We start from the raw sequence: 19878 nt of genomic DNA, 5'->3' as shown, positions 1-19878 counted from the left end.
TCCAGCTAGTTTTATGCTATGCTTGTGCATCTGATTCAAGTACAGTTTAGTTTTTCAGATGGCTAAAAATGATTTCATTTTCCTTCTCCACATGCCCTTCAGGAAAAGCAGATGGCACAGTCAGCACACCGGATATCTAATAGACAATGATACATTGAAGACTGTCAGTAAGTTTTAAAGTTATGATAGCTGTTCCCTACAGTATATTTCAAATTAAGCTATGATAACTGAAATGCATTTCTATGCATGATCAATGGCTGCCTTTTTTTTTTTTTTTAACGTGAAAGGAAAATTCAGACCTACATTCATATTTACTACTAACCCTTCATTTTGTATCCATTTTGTATTTGCTTCTTTATGAGGAATACTTCCCCAGTTAGACAAGATCTTCTATACTACATGAAAATGCTCAATGTATCTTAAACTATTTTCTTACACTGTGAGGAAAAGTTAAAAACTTGAAAAAGCTAAGCAAGTCTTAAACAAGCTTAGCTTAAACAAGCTAAGATAATACTCAATTAAATGCAGTCAGTTTCTTAAAAAAAAAAAATAAAATAAAAATCAACTGTTAAGATGCTTGAAGACATTAAAAAAGCCCAACCTTTAAAAAGGAGAGAAAGAAACCCTGAGTGTAAACATTTCTTAAAACACTAAGTTCCAATATCAGGCCAGATTATCTTCAGGACTTTCTGCAAAGTTAATATTTTTATTGAAACTTCTGGAAGGATGGTAGGTTTGGGAAAAAAAGGACAGCCTTCATGGGCTGTATGCCTTGCAGAAACTACTGAAGTTCTAGAGCAGTTTGCTGTGGCCATGTGTTGGTAATTTTGGAAAAACAGTTTCTATAGTAAAAAAACCCAAACTGAGCATATGTGCTCATATGATCATCCAAACTTACTACTGTTTTATTCCAAAATGAAAAGTAGATACAACAAGCTTAGCACAATTTTCTCAAGATTTTGTTTCTTCAAGTAAGATTAATCTAACCTGAAGCTAATTTAGGAAGCATACATTGCATCAATGATTTAGTTATTCAAAGGCCTCCATGTCACACTATTTCACTTTCCAAATGTTAAAACCTCCATAAAATAACTGTTCTGTCAGCCCAATTCCAGAGCATGGGAAAACTTTCTTCAAGGAACATCCACTACATTGGCTTACTCCTAACAAAAGCACAAACCACAGTAGTTCTTCACGAAGTACCAGTGAACAACTTTTAACCATGTATTTGACATGTAAAATTAACAGTGCTCTTATGAAGTTTTAAAATTAAGTTTATTTTCACAAATAAATAAGCTTAGTCTGCCTCTTAAAGCCATTCAGAGGTACTATTTGAATGGACAAAAGCCACGTGCTCTGTGGTGGTGGAGTCTGTCATGTCTCCCCATGTGCTAATAGCCATTTAGCAACTCTCTTCAGCCTGTTTAAACTGGAAAACCCTCACACTGAAAACAGAACAAACCAAACTGGTTAATTTCAGTCTAATTTACCTGGATCTGAACAGGTGGAACTGCAATCTTCTGTGTCTAATCCACTGTTTATTGCTTGTTCAGATTCCTCTAAGTGTTTATAAAGGAAAAAAAAAAAAAAAAAAAGACTTCATGTACAAAAAAGTGACCCAAATTACTAGTTTTCTTGTATTGTGAGAGATGCTAGAGAAAGTAATGACTTGCTGCAGGATTCTGCTATTTCCTTCCCAGTTTGGTTATAACTACAGCTATAACAGCCACACAGCACAGTTCAGTGGACAGCTGGTGACTGAAATGCTATCTATGCTGCAACTGCAATTGCAGCTGTCATCGCCTTTGTTTAGTTAGTAAAATGTGATCAAGCTATTTTTGAATTTCCATCAATAGTTTTTCCTAGGCTGCATATTCTTCCCCACACAAATTTGCCATTATGTTGAATGCTTATGTTAAAAAAAGACAAAGCTGCAACTGGTAGTCTTCTGTATTTTGCAGATGTAAGAACTAAACACAGACAAAGCATCTGGACTTCACAGTTCTGGCAGATTCTGTCTGTGGACTGCACATGTTTGGTGCCTTATCCTGAAACTTTAATGTAGTCTCAGCTATGTATCACATCCTCCTCTAGATGCAAGCTACAATCATATCCTGCAGTTATCTCCTTTAGTGACATTACAAATAACGAATTAATATTTATTTCATCTCCCCACTCGTCATTAAGGTCTGTCCCCAAGTGCTGAGGAACAACTCTCAGGCTATGGTGCTCTGTATTAGTGACAAGTACTATGAACCAGAATCTGTACTAAATTCTTTTACCAAGCCAGTGACACACACAGAGGACCACTAGGACATTCCACTTACACATTTACCAGCTATATTACTAAAGAAGCTCCATAGATGTAATTGTTTTCTAGTTCTCTTCAGCTAGGTGCTGCTCCTTCAAAAACAGAAAGAACACTGCAAGCAACCTCAGAACATAAAAGGCTGTAGTTTGATTAAAATTTTCCCCTCCCAATCTTGTTACAATGCCATGTTACTCAATCCCTTCTGTTCCCTCCCTGCTGTGCTACTTCCTGTACTATGCTGCAATAAATATTAGATCAAGGCAAACTGGATTTAAAAAAAAAAAAAAAAAAAATCACCAAAACCAATTCCTTAAACACCTACGGGAGAGTTTTTAATCTGTATCAGTTCTATAATCCAGTACAGGTAATGCAGATGCAAAAGAAGATTCATCATCCCAACTGAAAGAATGGCCTAGGAGTAGAAGGGAAGAGCTAGGAAGCTTTTAAGCACATTATACCTTGAGATTCTCTCCTCCCAGTGAAGGATTTATAAAGAGTGGTGAAGTACGATAAAAGCAAGACAATCCTGTTTTCAAATATAAATCACAGGATGAAGCACAAGCTAAACCATATTCCAAGTGCCTGGTATTTTCCCGATCAAGACAGACAAGTGCCAAAACAAAGTTTGTATCAACATGAAAAAGAAAGTACTAGAAACAGTAAAGCCTTGGGTTATAAGAAATCTCTTTATGTAAATAAACAGCAGGCAGAAGAATACAGTATTTTTTCTTACTAGATATTCTTGATTTTCACAGCTTCTATTCCAATGTTTGAGTACCCAATTTGTATTGGATGCATGTGTTCTGGAAAAAGAACGTAAGCTTGAGTGTAAACCGTGTGTGATAACACAATGCATAATTCCAGCCATGGAAAAAAAATGTACTTTTAGGTAAATTTTCAAGTTTTTCCAACAGTGAAAACAAATGTAGGAATTAAATCCAAACACACAGGAACTCTTGCACTAGTTTTAGAGAACACCTAAAGATACAGGAAATATCAGGGATGCTTTCTATAGCATACCCTTGCCCAGTCTTAAAATACCACTGGTATTTTACTTACTCTCACTTTCTTATGTACCTCCTCTACAATTTCCAGGGAAGTTGCACCTGTTCTGAGACCAGAAGAGACATTAATTTTTAAGAGATTCATCCAATTCCATAAACTGCGTCCTCAGCAAACCTTTGCAGTTTAAAGCTTTTTCTGCACTTTTAGCTTGTCAGTTACCCTAACTTCTCAAAACCTTGGTTTGTCAAGATAGTCCTTTGTAGTTAGTGTACTTGATCATTTTTATTGTAGTTTGCTTTATTCTGACCGTGATTAAGCAAATCTCAGGCTTAGGAACTTTTTTATATAGACTAGTTTCTTTTCACAAATATTCAGCAGAGAACTCCAAATCCAGCTGGCTTAAATAATAAGCTTCAATAACAGCTGAAAGATTTATAATTATCACTGTAAAAAGCTATATTTTTAAGAGGACAATTAAAATGGCATTAGAAAGCTAGGACTAATTCTTGTTAGCTGTATGCGTTTCTGTTGAAGCCTGTAGGAGATATTGTGGAAGTAAAATGAAGACATTATTGGTGTAATAGTTTTAACACTATACTAAAAAGCAAAACCAAAACACAAAGGTACTCAAACATGCAACCACGGTAACCATCAACAAAATACAGAGAAACAATGTTTCTCTTTGTCTGTAGACCTAAAATTACAAGTCTATCCATATTTAAAATTTACAAGAATTTGCTGTTAGGCCTGTGGAATTTCACTGGAAAAGGAAAATAAAACAACAAAACAACCAAAAACACTACAAAACCCAACATCTATGACCTGACAATAGCAGTTTGTAACTATGGCTAAATCAAGATGATGTAACTTGAAAAGAGAAAAAACACTCTTGTATTGTGTACGCAGTTGCCAGGTGACCACGAAGCACACAGCTCTTCTTTCCAACATTCAAAGGCAGGGAAGGAAACAAATCTATACAGGCTCTAACCATGGTTTGCACAGGATGACTTTCTGTGAAGTCTCTGCCTAACATCCATAGGAGAGCACTACCAAAACCTGCATCAGCTGTGTGACCAGTGCCCCCAGCAATGTGGTCAGCATAATTAACACCATTTCATAAGGCAAACAGCCATCCTCTGTGACTGAGCAGGCCACATATTTGTTCCCTTTCCCTCATTATCAGGCCCTGAAGGTCCTGTGAACCAAGTAGACAAACCAAACAGATTTCGTCTTCCCCTCCCTACCAGCCTCAAGGTTCCCAGGCGCCAGGCCGATTACTCCCTTCCTTATGGCCTTAAAGGTCCCAGGCACCCAGCCAGGCAACTCCCCCATCACAGAATGGAAGCATAACAGCATACAGGGCACTCACTGGCTGTAAAATCAAGCAGCTATTACAACAAGTCCTAAATAGGAAACTTGGGCCCAAACTGCTGCTGGACATTGAGACCCATGATGCCCTAGTGGTCAGAGATATCCACTGTCATCTGCTTCTTCTGACAACTGAGGGAGCGACCTGTATTCTTTTATATGATTTGAGTCTAGCTTATGATCTGTTGATACAACAAACCGCATATTAGGACTTGACCTGACCTGCAGAGGGTCCAGGTGATTATAAACCATAAGTTAAATTGTGTTACTCAAATTGTACTACACTGATTCTTGTAGAAATCTGGTGTGATTCTAATAGTAAATTCTGTGCTATACTAGTCATAATATCCCATTAACTAAAAAAACCCTTGTTACTACAGCTTAGTGACATCATCATTCTGCCCAGGATCCTCAAGAGAACCTCTCTGTCCCCTTAATGTTGGGTGGCACAGGTGTGGATACATCAGGACTGAACATGTGAACTCAGTTTGCATGCACTCCATATGTATCTCTCCTAAACAGTAGGGATGCCCCAGTCTTACTGGAGTCCTTTCTGACTGGCCCAGCCACCTACTTTCTCTCAGGCTTAGGAGACTGCAGACCAGTCATCTGCTGTATCATGCACATGCTGCAAGTTCAACGCCTTCCAAACACCAAACTTTCTGTTTCTCCAGAAGTGAACAAAGCATTCACCATACCACCAACCTGAGAAGTTCCCACAAACACTGCTTCTCCTGTCAGCCCACAGTCAGCTCAGTTCTCCTGGAAAATACTGTTTCCACTGTCAGTGTAGAGTAAAATAAGGGACCAGGAGACTTTCCTCTCTTTGAGATGTGGCAGCACTCCAGGAAGGCTGCTGTCACCTCAGCAATGCACCAGTCCACATCCTGTACCATGCTGCCAAATTAGCTACCCTAACAGCTCAGCCTTCCAGATTTAGTGAGTGTTGGTTGTAGGACTCCAGCTTCTGACTCATCCTCACTGACAAGACAGCTGGAGAGGTTAAAAACATCCTACAAAGGCATTTTGAGTCACACTGCTGCCTAAAATACAGAATCAGTGGGATTTTAATCAGAGCCAAACCCTTTAAATACCCATTTGAGATAACACACAAGATAGACAGTGCTATACTTATTCCCTGGCACAAGGGTTTGAAGCTAAGGCTGCATCATTGATAAAATTAATACATGCTTTTACCAAAAAAAAAAAAAAAAAGAAAAATTGGTTAATCCACCATACTTTGGATACTGACATGCCAGAAGTGGCATGTTAGGCACAGATATATACAACTTACTGTCCAAGCATTCTCCCAAAGAAGATGCAAACCTGGATACAATGCTCGAAAGGTTCCAAGTTAACATCTGCCTTGCTGATCCAGATGAAGCAGCATCAGTTCTGCTTATTTCTTCTTTCTTGATGGAAGACACATTTGCACCAGTCATATGATAGTTTCTGCTTATCCCTGAGCAGCTGTTGATGAGAATAATATGCCCATTTACTAATACAAAACTGTCTGTAACAATTCAAATACAGCACAGAATTCTTACCTCAAAACCTTTTCTACCCTGGGGAAAAAATGAGCTGTGTTAGAAAATGCTGATATTAAATAAAAAAGTATTACTAAACACAAAACTGTGGGTGTATGCTACTCTACTATTTAGATACTGATCTGGAACTGGTTAAAAATACAGAGATATGGCTATGAATTACCTGTTTACTCAAGATTTTTTCCAAGTTATACATAGGCGTTGACAGACAACACTAATTTAACTACAGTGTTACTGAATGAAGCATGCCATACACTGACACCAAAAGAATTTTTTTAAAACAAAGAATAAAATTGTTTGTTGCTTCATAAACTAGTACAGGATCAAGTCTTAAACACAAGAATTCATATAGCAGATGGCAGGAGTCAGAGGCTAACAGGCACTGTGTATGCCTAGCCCGTTCCATATACTGTTTTATCTCTTTTCTAAAGAGAAAGCTTCCTAGGGAAAGCTGTCAGCACACTGGTAAAAAAGGAAAGAACCATTATATCTAGCCCTACCACCTGTTTTCCCTTTTTTCACTGTCAGATCACAAGATCCAGGACTCTTAATTAACAACAGTTTACGTTTGAGGCTCTGCCAGAGCAACCATTATTCCTGAAGTATGCTCAATAACCCTGAGGAACCCACTGTGAAAAATGCAACTTGTGAACTACAGACAATTGTAAGTTTGTTAATATTTTTACATCAATAATAACTTAGGTAAAGCAAGAACAGGTGGCAACCTCTGCCGCTTTGCAAATATACAGGGGTTTATGCCACAAAATAATAATTTTGGATGAGAATTATCCAGTTAAAAAAAATCACCCACCTCTCAGAAAGTATCACTTACTAGCTGAATTGTGTCTAACAAGGATGCGTTCACCTCTCTTTTGGGCCCCTTCATTTCACAGTGACTTGGAAAAAGCACTCAGTTTCTCTCCAAATCAGAAAGAACTTATTTTATACTGCCTGCCCTTCACAAAACACCGTGCATTCTATAGGAGAAAATTTCAGATTTACTCCCAAAGATGCTCTCAACAAATGTGACAAATGCTGATTTTAGATTAAAAGCTTCCAAATAAGATCTTAGTTAAAAAACAGAGGCTGCATGATTTTTGGGGTGCGAATGGAACATGCTCAGGCCAAATAAGCCACAAAATTTTATGTGTGATTTTTATTGTTAATGACTTAACACATCAGCACCTTAGCATCATCATTTGATGTACTCTAAAAACATTTATAGGCACATAGACCGCAAGGAATTTGAAGAAGGAAAACCAGCTCATGCTGTAGGGAGGAACACATAGTTCTGGCATACTAAAAATAAAAAGAAAGCATTAACACACCATATGCTGTACAACAGCAGATAGCATTATTTAGAAGTGTTCCAATAAAAGCTAAGGATAGCGAAAGTTCAGACCTACTAAAAAAATGAAGGTGACTTAAATCAGCCACATGCTTTACTGCATAAAATAATCACAAGTTTTATCTAACAGTTTAGTTTTGTTCATTTTACACAAACCTTAGGATAACATATACTCAGTTAAAAGAGTTTTCCTTGTTAACAAAGTTACTAATCATGCCAGACAGGAATTGAAATGCAAATTGGTGAAGCAAATTTTGGTTTGGACACAGACCATGACTATTTTTTCTTAAATGACCAACTTGTCTTGCACCTCAGTTGTAGTATCCTTCTATGCAGTAAATTCTGTTTTAATCTCTTTATTAGTACTGCTGTGCAGATGCACATTCTCAAGCTGTATGAGCAAAGCAGTGAGAAAGGGAGAAGGTCTTCAGTAAAGCTAAGTATTTTCTGTAAGTATAATGCTTTGTTATAGTGAAACCATGTAATTTCAACTCAATGTTAATTTTCAGCATCTTTAAGCCACAGGCAATACAGGTGCCTCTGTGTGCATGCATAGTGCATGTTCAAACAAGCAATTTACTCCATAACTTTAAACTGAAGACAGCAACCAGGACTGGATTATTTCTTAGAACATATCATTTAATGCAACCGAGGAGAAGCCTGAGGAGACTTGGGAGTGGTAAATCTTTTAAGCAACAGAAACACTTCAAAATGCTGCACAATAGACAAGGTCTACTGACAGTAGCATGGAACAGGGCAAAAAGCTCAATGTAAATGACACCACAGCCTTGTGCAAATCTTAATGTAATTTTCATTTTATAAAATGGTGGTTGTCTCTCATACCCTGCAGCAGAGATATGGAGTCAGTTAGTTATGCTCCAAATTCTTCAGGACTGGCAGCAAGCTTCTCAAATATCAGCCTTGCTGAAGTGCTCACTCATACTGTTAGGGTAACCAGCTCCATTTATAGGAGTACACAGATGGCAATCACTACATTTGCTTAAATTTTTATTCTGTTTTCTTGGTGTCACAACACAGAGGTATTCCTATTGACTTTGTAGCAAAGTAGTTAAAGCATGGAATCCAAACGGGACACCTTTGCTTAACAGCTCTTTAACTCCAACTCGTCAGAAAACATGGAGGGAAACACAATAGACTTAATCCATGTTAAAAAGCTTAAGTAATTTATCACTCTGCACTTGAGCCTGTGCAGTAACCTGACATCAGCAAAAACATATTAAGGAATAAACCAGCATATTCTATAATATTAAGCATACTAAGCATATTCTAGAAAGGCACATTTAAACCAAAAGACACATGGTTCAAGTTTGTTAGATTTTACCTGATACGTCTCAGGTATTTCTGAACTGTCTGAAAGACCTGCAGTTGACTCAAAGCAGCAACCAATGACTTAATGTCTTTGTTTTATTCCAGAAGATATATTTCCTTAGCATCTTAGATCTAAGTTTCAGAGTTCACAAGGTGTGCTCATTCTAGTATACCCATATGCTGAATACTGCTTAAACTCCCTTTTGAAGACACAACTAGAACATTTGTTCTCAATGCAGAGGAGTTGCACTAAGAATTGCCATTTGTACTCTCATCAGAAAGGGAGCTGAAACAAAAACAGGGTTCCCACCTCAAACACTGAACCCAAGCTGCCATTCTGAAACCTTTGCTTTTGTACATGGCAGAACTCCATTCATATTCAACACCAAGAACTAAAATACATATGTCTCATGATTCATTCGGAGCAAGTGTTGAACCACAATAGCTTACATTCACTGAACACTTTCCCCTCACCACTTTCTTCTGCTTTAAGTCCACTTCTAACACAAACAGAAAACCCAAACAAAACCCCAAGGGCTCACTTTTCAACTCATAACCTGCCAAGTGAAAAGGAATAATACCCTGAGAATCAGAGGTCTGGAAGGATGAAGTCCCCACAGAGACAGAAAAATGTTCCATTTTCTCACCCTTGATCCCATCAACATGAGGGACTGCTCCCACCCCACCTCGGATCTGAGTGGAGCTTTTAGAAGCTCCATTCCTTTTCCTTACCTCATGAGTAGAAGAGGCCAGACAGGGAAAGGGGGTAGGACACTTTTTCAAGCAACCTCATCCCTCTTTTCCTACATTCAAACACATGGAATGTCTACTAACCCTTCCCAACATGAACTCCTGCCCCACATACTCTTTCTTTCTCCTACTATATTACCCTTTTTTATTTCAAAACCAGCTAACACAAACCAGCTATGACAAGCTAGAATACGCTGAACCAACTGCCATGAATTAGAACTTCAGGCACAGCTGAAGGTGAACAGGAAACAAGGAGGACGGATATTAGTTTGACTTGCTTACAGCAAAGCTGTCTCCTTATTGTTACAGAAAGGCCAACATTGCTCAACCCCAAGATCAGTCTTTTTCCTTTCTTAGATAGATTTAAGAATTCTGATACTGTTTTCCACTTAAAATTATATGCACTGCTCTTACACTTCAGCCATCCTTTTTGATGTCCAAGCTGTGTCTGCTCCAACTCTTCATTGATAAAAGCCACCAACTCCAGCTTCAACTTTGTTTCTGCTTCCTGTCAAACTCTGAAAGGAAAAAAGAAGGCAATTCAGTGACTGCTTGCAGGTAAAACCCCCCATACCTTTGTCCTATACCAAGCTGCTATTTTCTTGAAATAAATAAATCCTTATTCAGTGTAAAATAAAAGTAACATTAAAACCATATGGTCCTATTGAATTTATTACACAAGGAATTATCCGAGTTAAGTTTACGTTATTCAAAGAATGTAAGGAGAAGACCGCTACAGGCACTAACAGGGAAATGAGGATACCTAATGACAATACTGATTAACCTCTAAGATGCCCTTGCTGCAGCACTGCCAAAGGGACAAGCAGCTGGTTCCCCAGCAGTCTGCTCACTCTAAGTGTAGGTATTACACAGTTTATGAGGGCTTTGAATTTCAGTCATTGGTAATGCAGATCTGTTGATCAACAAGGATGAAGAATAGGCTTCCTAACACTATTTTCAGATTCAGAAATTTGATACCCTGAATTTATCAAAGTTCCTTTTCAAGAGAAAAGTAAACTTTCCACAACATTATGATCACAATTACTACATTTAACTCAATAATTTTTGTCCTCTTAGATGTTTAGTGTTTGTATGGTAATCTTTGTAGGCAAACTATCAACCTCTTTATCCAAACAGCTTAAGCAGCAACAGCTTAGTGTCTTTCATGAAAAGGAACACGGTCCTTTAGAGCAGCGAGACCACCAGGTTATTTTTCTGTTCTTTCAGCAAGGCACACTGTGGGGTGTTTCAAAAAGATGGACCCAATTTGAAATCACTGTTTCTCTGAAACCATGAACTATCAATGATCATCTTGATGTTGTCCATACAGCAGGTGGAAGGAACACAGGGCATTTTACAAAAAGGTTACTAAAACTTGATAACATTAAACCATTTGTAAAGCTTTGTGTAATTGTAACACATTGGGTCCATCTTTTTGAAACACCCTGTCTTTTTATACAGTCCCACAAAACCCTCCAATCTCTGAAAGCTCCAAACTCCATTTCAATCAATACTTTAATTGTACCATGAGTTTTCAAAAAATAAAGCTGTTCAAACTGATTTGGAACACAGATCTGGCACTTCAAAATTCAGTAGGGAACTGGTTGATCCCAGATAACAATCCCAAGAATATATAAAAAAGCCGTTTTAAGTACATTCTATGCTTGCTTGCTAAATTACAATCCCATACAACTAGTAAATAAAAGATTAAACTCAAATTACACAACATTCTTCCTCAATATTTCAGATAAAACATTAAGCAGCACAGCAATACTTAATGTAGCATATATTTCAAGAAGTGAATATTTTCCAAATGAGTCTAATAAAAAACCTAACTCCTCAATTTCCACATATTGAGATTACTGTGCTAACATTATAGTGTGGCTACTAAGATATTTTTCTCACACTTTGAGGTTCTTTGTCTAAAGACTGAACAAATGCCCCTTCAACACTGCATGATATTAACTTGCATGCTTAAGAATAAAGACTTGCAAGAACAGCAATTTAGAATGACCATACGTAGATAGTAAGAATTACTTGTATATAAAGCATAATTTCAGAATGACTTGAAGAATATGCTTTTTTCAATCAGATATTTGATCCTGAAAAATATACATCAGAACAGATCCAGTTAAGCTTTTTGTTTGTTTTAAATTTAACCTGTCCCAAAACATTAAGACTACCTCAAAACTGCACTGGTACTATGCAGAACAGGACAAAAGCACATCTCACATTTAGAATACTTCATGAGGAAGGAAGAATGCAATGATTGTTTTGAGGAGTTTAGGGTTACTCTCAAAATCCCAGTTTCCCCTTGCTTTTTTCTATCAATGTTGAACTTCAAGATCTACTGAAATGTTTCCCTTGAATTTTCAGAGGGGAAAAAACATCTCTTCCTTTGGAAGGAAGTTATTGATCTTAAACAGAAGCAAATGAGACATCAACAGCTCTGAGGCAGTAAGTAACCATAGCTACTGAGTGATGCTAAAACATAACTGTAGATAGTTTGAAATGGTGTGATTTTTTTGTCGTTGTTAAGCTTTCTTATGTACCTCTGACACTGAGAAGTATACTAGTGTCTACCTGCAATTGCCATCAGTACAGACTTCTAAGACATTTTGTTTTAAATAAATAAGAATATCTAGTGGTGGTTTGTATTACTGCTCTTCAGAATTCCTTACTTATACCTGGTTAGTCTGAGGTACTTCAGTGGAATATTTAATGTCTTTCCTTTTCTCATAAAGGAGTGTGCGTATAGAAATAGTACCAATATAACATACCTGTCTAGGCAACTACAATGATCAAGAGAATGGAGCCAGGAAAGCCCCTCTGCCACGGGTATTTGCCCTGATACTTCATGTATTGGTAACAATCCCTGTAGTACATCTGTTCCATTAGCAAAAAAAAGTTTTGTGGTGACAATGTAATGGCTAATGGCTTTCCAGTATGTAATCTGATTTTTTTGTTTCACTTCAATCTAATTAGTTATTGGGAAAACTGCCTTTTTTCAGAACAGAAAACATAGCCATAGTGCCCCATCATGTATACATTTTCATAAACTGTGTGCATTTATTAGCAAAAAACACTTCCCAAGTCTTCTAATTATTACAATAATAACCTAGTTTAAAGTAAAATCTTTTTACAAGAAAACTGAGAAGATCTACAGAGATAAAACAGGGCAAGTGAAGACATCATTAGTGACACATCCTAACACCTTATTAGTTAAACTGCTTTTGAGTTTAGTTATTGTCTCAAGCAGGAAATACATCCTGTGTAAAACAGGCATCAGAAACAAGTTTCTAGTATCCTTCACTTAGTAACTGAAAGGCAACAGTAAATGTCATCCCATGAAGCATTGTGTTGCTCATGAAGACAAGTTTTAAAGCAAATAAACATGACAGTGATAAATTACACATGCTCATACATGAACAATGGATGACCTTTAGCTTTCCAGAGTTATAAACCTGAGTCTCATTTATTAAAAACCATGCACTGAAGCAATGTTGAAAGATGCCAGAGGCACTGCAAAGTGAAAATTTCCATTTCAGTTTAGACAAATTAAATTTTGTTTCAAAATATACTTAAAGAAAAGACCACAATGATCAAAGAGGACTTCATCATATCTTGAATACAAAAACCCTAGACCTGAAAGGTGCATGTGGCAAACAAGAGGGGGGGCGGAACTGGAAATAGTACACAGAAGACCATGTCAGTCAGCCTTGGTAGTGGTTGCCATGTTGTTGCATCCTTAGATCATGAAGGCTGCAAAGTCAGGCAATGTTTCTATGGAGAGGTAATACCTTTTATTAGGCTAACTAATATAGCTGGTAAAAAGACCTGATGTGCATCTGGGTACATAAGGCCTTTGAGGTCACTGTGTGACTAAAAGCTTGTGTGGTGCCCTGTCCCATTATAAGCCAGTCTAATAAAGATAATTACCTCCCTCCGCAAGCCTCATTTGGTATATTATTATATGACATGCAGTCTCTGCAAAGAGATGATAGTGAAAAAAAAAGAAAAAATAAAAATCAGGATACTGGTTTAGCAAGAGTCATGTCTTATCATAATACATTGGCTCTCAAGACTGTTACAGCACTTCACCAAAATGTCATGAGCAGCAGAAAAACCTAAGCTAAACAAGCAAAAAGCTCTCATACAGGAAGACAGTACATTTAGGAAACTCCCTAGATTGAGAGAGCAACACCCTACTTGCTTATTTTAAATCCGTAATGCAACACTATGGAAAAATGCAGCAGGAGGAAATTCAATCCCTGGGAACAGGGAAGAACTTAATTATACAGTGGTATTTACTAAAAGGAGTTCCTCTATTACATGAGCTGTCTCTCTTAGAAAAAGGAAGCAACATGGAAAAGAAAGTTAGCCAACAATCCATCCTGAACAGATGAAAAGCGACAGTACTTCACTTGGAAATGCAGAGATTATGTACGTCCATGCTACTCACATTGACAGCCTCCTGCATTACTTTTAAGTCAACTCTTCAAGAAAGTACCCAAAACCCCTGAAAAGGTCTCAGTGAGGTACCTCGCTACTTGACTTTCACCACCAGGAGTTCTCTCAGAAAAGCCTCAAGTTGCACAAGAACATGTTAGGCAATTTAAGTTTCCCAACTTTCTTTTACAATACAAGATTTAAACCTCTGCTTAAGAAATGCATTCTCATAATACAATTGCACATCTGATGTAACTGAGTAACTGCTCAACAAACATAAGCCACTCCAGCCATACCATATTTCAGCCACCTTAAGGCATCTAAAAAGATTACGTCTAAGTGCCAGATTCAGGAAGCCACACACATCCAAAAAGTAAATTATCCCATACTAAAAGAAGGTGAATTAAGAGATCTAATTTTCAAACTAGAGTTCCTCATTTTAGCAGACAGTTTATTTCTTCAATTGTCTACCCCACTAGAAACATGAACATAAAGAAAACTATTAATTTGGTGAGTACTGGGATCATAAAAGCATATTTGGGAACATGGTTCCATCTAGAAATGATAATGCTTTATGTAACACAGATGCAGTGGCCCAGCCTATGAAATGCAGTACACAGGATGTTTGCTACCATGTTTCATTATCAGATCAGTCCAATCCCATTAAGCAGGCCCCTGTAGCAACCAACAGATGTACAATTTCATAATAGAATAGTTTTCCATGCTCAAGAAAAAAACTGGAATGACTGTTTCCCAACAGCACCCAAACAAAGAAGGATTTTGACTGTTTATGATGGTGGTACAGAAAAGAAAAACAAAAAACCTCCCACCCATAAACAAAAATAAAAACCCACATGCTCAGAGTCTTGACAAATACCAGCTTTAACTCTTAAAACAGTATGTCAAATATCTCTAAAGTGTGGAATCCATTACATCCTGTTTTCCTTGAGCCTGATGAACAACTGCTAACATCTTGTCGATCTCCTCTGGATCATGCTTACCAATTTCTATACAAGATAAAGGTCCCTAAAGACTACAAGAATAGAACACTGAATAAAACCAGTGAGAAAGAGACAAAAAGATTGCTTAAGAAGTTCTTTTATTTACCATCTCCCTCACATTCTCAAAGGTTCATGAAAAGGAAAAAAGCACATATATGTGACCGGTGCCCCCTGCTCCTGACCCCTGACAATGTGATCAGCTAAACTAACACCATTTCATAAGGCAAGCAGTCATTCTCTGTGACTGAGCAGGTCACATTTTCATTCCCTTTCCCTCATTATCAGGCCCTGAAGGTCCTGTGAACCAAGTAGACGAACCAAACAGATTTCTTCTTCCCCTCCCTACCAGCCTCAAGGTTCCCAGGTGCCAGGCCAATTACTCCCCTCCTTGTAGCCTTGAAGGTCCCAGGCACCTGGCCAGGCAGGTGCTGTTGGTGAACCCATCACAGGTCATTCTTTTAAATGATTTTTGAGTCTGAATTATGACTGTTCTACTGATACAGCAAAGCACGTATCAAGACTTGAGCTGACCTGCAAATGGTCCAGTTGATTATAAACCTTAATTTAAGCTGTATTATAAATGCTGTATTATGCTACTTATAAATTATACTACATTGATTCTTCTTGTAGAAACCCTGTGTGATTCTAATAATAAATTCTGTGCTATACTAATCATAATATTCCATTAAGAAAATTAAGCTTTAATTGTAACTACAGCTTAGCGCCATCATCATTCTGTCCAGGATCCCTAAAAAACTCTGTCCCCTTAGTGTTAGGTGACAGAATAGGAGAGGAAAAATTAGCTTGAAGGACCAGAACAAGCAAGCTTGTGCACTTCTGACATTGACATTAACTAAGATATTTAAATTCGAAAATGAGAATGCTCTTTTTACAGGTCTTTAGACACACACATTAGATTTACAAGAAGTGCCAGCATTTCATGATCATACACAATTGTGCTTTCTGAGACAGTACAGTTTGTGCATTTGAGTCATTTGACATTTTTCACTGAAGGTAATGTATAAGGTTGCTCACCATGAAAAGTTTTCTTGTAGTGCACTCCAAATACTGATGATTACAGAAGCTGCAGTCACACTGTCTGCAACCAGAATGAATACCAGCAATACTGATACCCCCAGCAACATCTGATAAATGCCTCCCATACCTTACAAGGTAAATATGACTAACCAAGAGTCCAAGACTAGAATGCATTTGTATCTGTGAGATATCCTAAGACTAAGTAGAATATTAAAAACTGATGAACAAACTCAGGATATTATTACCTAGAAACATAAGCTGAAGTTACTTTGCTTTTTATCTTGGACAGCAACATTTCCTATCGTTTTTTGAAAAAGGGATGTTGGTACTTGCCAGACAGAACCTTATTGTTCTTGCTTACTGAATCCCAACTCATATTGTTTTTCATTATGACTTTCATGAAGTTATGCAAACACAAAGCTGGAGTTCAGTAGTATCTCTTTGTGTCCAAATAAAAAGGCAAAATAAAACAGTTAAGACTTGCATTAGCAAGGACAACAGTGTGTTCAGCTGCCAAAACTGGACATGGATGTGGCCACAGTTCTTATGACCTTCTATGAAAAAACAGACTGAAGGTTTTCTCCAAAATGCAACTGGGAGGTGGGGAAGAGAGGGGGAAGGAGAGGGAAGGGAAAAAAAAAAATCTTCCCCCTTTAGAATGTGAAAGTCCTTTACAAATACTTTAAAGTTTAAATGATAATTGAGGTTCCCAAGTTTGGACAAAGCCCCGGAGTGAAAAAACACAAAGACCTCCCACCCCCACCCACACACCTCCATAAAACCTTTGGGCTGTAAGGAGATATGTCCAGATGCTCAGTTCAAGTAAACTGCACTATGCATCTTGATACCCACTGAGAAACTACTATAAACACCAAGTCTTTAAAACATAGAAGTTCTTCAGCATAGATCTAAACTCAATTCTTAGAAAAAAAACAATTCCCCTATATACCCTTCCCCCAGCCAAAAAAACAAACTTACAGAGGAATGAAAAAGGACAGCACTTCACAGCAAAGAAAACTTAAGTTTCCTGCCCCAAGTAATATTCTTTAGGAGAAAAAGTTAAGAATAGAATGGAAAGAGGAATATATGACAATTGTACTCTGCCAAAATTAGATGAGCTTATATTAGGTATTGTAAACACATTCTTTTTCCTCCCCTAAACCTTATATTTCAGTAAGTACAAATTTTTTTTTTACTTTATCTTAAACTTGCTATAGCTATTTCTAATGGCTTCCACTGAATTACAAAATATAACGGTTAAAATATTTTTTCCTATTAAGCCAAGATGAATATAAGAATTAAGGACAGAAGCAGCCAAATGCAAAATACACACAGCCAAAGACTGAAACTTTGTTGCTGTCTTAGAATAACTAGAAATATTTACAAAATTTGTCACAGTATTTGGAATACTTTTTTTTTCCCCTCTAGGATGTGACAGACTGATTACTCAAATAATCTGTGCAAAAAGAAGATAGAAAGAATGACAGCAGGTTCTTGGAATGTATCTATTATAAAGTTAGTAAAACAGTTTTGCTGGGTTGACTTACAGCTTACATATCATTTATGAGACGCTCCTAACTTTCACTCTAACCAACACAGAGAAACAAACTAGGAAAACTATAGTGGAAGGAAACAGATGCACGATCATAAAATGATGAAGATAAAAGCTTTTCAAAGTGGAACACCAACATAAAAAGCAAGACAAAAATAAATTCAGAGAATTGGTAAGACAGATCTTATCAGATGCAAAGCAGACTATAATGCATTAATAAATTAGACAGTAGCCATGGTGTACCGTAAGTTAGGAAATGATACACTTTGATGCAGAAAAATAACACAAACACATTCATCTGATTGACAGGTTCCCAACTCAAGCATTAAGACCAAAGCAAGTACTTTTCAAACCAGGGGTATGTACACTTAAAGTACTGGGGTTTGAAGCTAAAAAGATTAATCTTGTCTTTGGTTCTAATCATCCCCTGTGGCTGTGCTCTGAGATACAACATTGCACAGGACAATCAAGGAGATACAATACAACTACTACAAATCTGATAGAAATGCAACTAAGATGACCCAATATATTTTTAGGGCTACAGGGACAGACTTTCACAAATTCCAAAATACTAGATTTCAGTGTGCATGAGCTTAATCTTTACACAGGAGGAAAAACCAAACCAAACAAAAACCCCACCAACAGAAAACCCAAAACACCAAACAAAAAAACCCACTCAAAATCAAATAAAGAAACCCCCCAACAAAACCACTCAGAGGAACAGAGAGAAGCAGAGGAAGTACTCTAGCTAGGTGAAGGGTAATATATATGGAAGACAGGGTAGAGAGTTAAGATTTTTAGTACCTCCTCAATGCCAAATGCCAAAGTAATATAAAATTTTAAATAATACTAAGCAATTAAAAAAAAATGAGATAATTATGCAGTTTCATTCTTGCTCTGCACTTGTCATAAAGCTTAGCACAGCTTTCCAAAGAACATGTTGCTCTTCCTGCCAGTGGAATTGCTGAGTTAGCACTACAAACACCCAGAATGGCACAGCACTAACCCAACAACTTGGGCCCTTATTTGAGAACCCTTCTATTAAACATACTCTGTTTTCAGTCTTTTGAGTCACAAGAACAGATTTAGGCTTGTACACTTGAGTTTCTTGAAAAACATCCCATCAATCACCATTCAATCCAATAGTCTTTCCATGCAATTGCATGCAATTTTTCATTCCTATGCCTCGGATTACAGTTACATGGATATTACAGGCATCCCTTTCCTATGAAAAATTTCTCTTGGGGCAGGTCATAATTTCTTAAAAGACAAAAGCAAACTAATTCTCAGCTTTCCAATGTGGAGGTTAAATTACTAGGCTGTGCTTTCAGTCTTCTTGACATTATACTCCAATTCTAGATGATTACTTCCACTTCGATTTAGTGCTGCAATTGAGAATGATGGTGTAGAAGCACCAAGTGCTTTGTCTACGTCCCTTCCCATGCAGGCAAGTCAGACAATAAATACTTGGGCACCCTGTTAGTCTTAGACTGTTCTGTCATGTACAGAAAGTGGAGGGAGTGCATAAAACGGATGACTTTTTTTTTTAAACTTAATCAGTAACGCAACCAAGGGTCATCATGAATGCAGTTCAAGAACAAATCAAGTCAGTAAGCATATCAGTTAAGGCTTTTGTAGGAACTTCAGGAAAAAAAAAAAAAGTCTTGATTTTGTAATTAAGTTTGATCATTTTAAACCTTCACAGAAATACTACCATCACTAACCTTTGGTACTGTTTTGCCTTTTTAGGCGTAGTCTCACAGTAGAGTATTTAACCCCCCCAAAACGTATCCCCACCAACACAGGATAATTAAACTGCATTAGGTCCCTGATCCACTTCCCTGCACAGCTGGCAGACCCTGGAAGGCAGGGTCAAGAAAATGTACATAAAGTCACTTCACTTGCAACTCACCTGCTTGTCAGCTCATTAACAGCAACTGGCTGCAGGTCACAGAGTTCTCAGGGGCTAGTTCTGTTACCAAAAGAAGCCAAGCAGGCTCTTGAGAGGTTAAGAGATGAAGTTTTAGCTGATCCTGTCATTACAAACAGGGAAATAATGGGAAAGTTAACACTGGTCCCCGAAGCTCATTTGGGAGACACCATTATTTAAAAAAAACAAAACAAACAACACCACCACAGCAACAACAAAAAAAACCACAATACAAAACAAACAAAAAACC

This window comes from Nesoenas mayeri, assembly GCF_963082525.1.
Source record: "Nesoenas mayeri genome assembly, chromosome: 3".
NCBI lineage: Eukaryota > Metazoa > Chordata > Aves > Columbiformes > Columbidae > Nesoenas > Nesoenas mayeri.
Note: the sequence above shows the minus strand (reverse complement) of the source record.